A 2,500-nucleotide genomic window follows, 5' to 3' on the forward strand; every position below is an offset into this window, starting at 1 on the left:
TGCGTCGATGACATGCACCACGCCGTCCTTAGACGCCACAACGTCGGGCTTGCGGACTCCCTCTGGTGTTCGAAGGTGTGGCTCGACAGACACGTCGAACCCTCGTTGAGCCAGCCCGCGCGCGACGTATTTCACAACCGCGTCGTGTCGTCGGACCCGGGCTCGGCTGGTCAGCCCGCAGCCCTGGACGACGTGGTTCGCGGTCTCGACGGCGTTGCATCTTGCGCGACACATCTTCTCCCTGTCTCGGCCGCGACTCCTGCGCGCCTTGGATGGTATAGCGTTAATGCGCGTGCGGATGCACGCGACGTAGTCACGGCCAGACAGGAAGCGACTGGTGTCCTCGACCCAGCTATGTTGGCCTGATGTCCTGGCTGACGACGAGAGAGTCATAGTTACTCCCGCCGTTTACCCGCGCTTGCTTGAATTTCTTCACGTTGACATTCAGAGCACTGGGCAGAAATCACATTGCGTCAACACCCGCTAGGGCCATCGCAATGCTTTGTTTTAATTAGACAGTCGGATTCCCCCAGTCCGTGCCAGTTCTGAGTTGATCGTTGAATGGCGGCCGAAGAGAATCCGCGCACCCGCGCGCCCCCGGAGGAGCACGCTAAGGCGGACGCGGCCTCGCAGCAAGGAAGATCCGTGGGAGGCCAAGGCACGGGACCGAGCTCGGATCCTGCACGCAGGTTGAAGCACCGGGGCGCGAACGCCGCGCAGGCGCGCGCATCCTGCACCGCCGGCCAGCACGAGGCCGACCAACGGCGAGAGCAGACCACGCCCGCGCTAAACGCCCGCACTTACCGGCACCCCTACGGCACTCACCTCGCCCAGGCCCGGCACGTTAGCGCTGACCCACTTCCCGACCAAGCCCGACACGCCCCGATCCTCAGAGCCAATCCTTATCCCGAAGTTACGGATCCAATTTGCCGACTTCCCTTACCTACATTATTCTATCGACTAGAGGCTCTTCACCTTGGAGACCTGCTGCGGATATGGGTACGAACCGGCGCGACACCTCCACGTGGCCCTCTCCCGGATTTTCAAGGTCCGAGGGGAAGATCGGGACACCGCCGCAACTGCGGTGCTCTTCGCGTTCCAAACCCTATCTCCCTGCTAGAGGATTCCAGGGAACTCGAACGCTCATGCAGAAAAGAAAACTCTTCCCCGATCTCCCGACGGCGTCTCCGGGTCCTTTTGGGTTACCCCGACGAGCATCTCTAAAAGAGGGGCCCGACTTGTATCGGTTCCGCTGCCGGGTTCCGGAATAGGAACCGGATTCCCTTTCGCCCAACGGGGGCCAGCACAAAGCGCATCATGCTATGACGGCCCCCATCAACATCGGATTTCTCCTAGGGCTTAGGATCGACTGACTCGTGTGCAACGGCTGTTCACACGAAACCCTTCTCCGCGTCAGCCCTCCAGGGCCTCGCTGGAGTATTTGCTACTACCACCAAGATCTGCACCGACGGCGGCTCCAGGCAGGCTCACGCCCAGACCCTTCTGCGCCCACCGCCGCGACCCTCCTACTCGTCAGGGCTTCGCGGCCGGCCGCAAGGACCGGCCATGACTGCCAGACTGACGGCCGAGTATAGGCACGACGCTTCAGCGCCATCCATTTTCAGGGCTAGTTGCTTCGGCAGGTGAGTTGTTACACACTCCTTAGCGGATTCCGACTTCCATGGCCACCGTCCTGCTGTCTTAAGCAACCAACGCCTTTCATGGTTTCCCATGAGCGTCGATTCGGGCGCCTTAACTCGGCGTTTGGTTCATCCCACAGCGCCAGTTCTGCTTACCAAAAGTGGCCCACTTGGCACTCCGATCCGAGTCGTTTGCTCGCGGCTTCAGCATATCAAGCAAGCCGGAGATCTCACCCATTTAAAGTTTGAGAATAGGTTGAGGTCGTTTCGGCCCCAAGGCCTCTAATCATTCGCTTTACCGGATGAGACTCGTACGAGCACCAGCTATCCTGAGGGAAACTTCGGAGGGAACCAGCTACTAGATGGTTCGATTAGTCTTTCGCCCCTATACCCAGCTCCGACGATCGATTTGCACGTCAGAATCGCTACGGACCTCCATCAGGGTTTCCCCTGACTTCGTCCTGGCCAGGCATAGTTCACCATCTTTCGGGTCCCAACGTGTACGCTCTAGGTGCGCCTCACCTCGCAATGAGGACGAGACGCCCCGGGAGTGCGGAGGCCGCCGCCCCGTGAAGGGCGGGGAAGCCCCATCCTCCCTCGGCCCGCGCAAGGCGAGACCTTCACTTTCATTACGCCTTTAGGTTTCGTACAGCCCAATGACTCGCGCACATGTTAGACTCCTTGGTCCGTGTTTCAAGACGGGTCGTGAAATTGTCCAAAGCTGAAGCGCCGCTGACGGGAGCGATTATTCCGCCCGAGAGCATCCCGAGCCAACAGCGGCGCGGGTCCGGGGCCGGGCCAGGTAGGTCCGTCATCCGGGAAGAACCGCGCGCGCTTGCCGGGAGCCCGAGCGCCCAAAG

At 60.7% G+C, this 2,500-nt stretch overlaps 1 pseudogene; it reads right to left on the reverse strand.

Annotated features, from left to right (window-relative positions):
* Positions 1-2,500, reverse strand: part of LOC124731837 — a 5,159-nt pseudogene that overhangs the window by 1,896 nt on the left and 763 nt on the right.

The sequence above is a fragment of the Schistocerca piceifrons genome, unplaced genomic scaffold (genome assembly GCF_021461385.2).
Source record: "Schistocerca piceifrons isolate TAMUIC-IGC-003096 unplaced genomic scaffold, iqSchPice1.1 HiC_scaffold_1307, whole genome shotgun sequence".
Classification (NCBI taxonomy): domain Eukaryota; kingdom Metazoa; phylum Arthropoda; class Insecta; order Orthoptera; family Acrididae; genus Schistocerca; species Schistocerca piceifrons.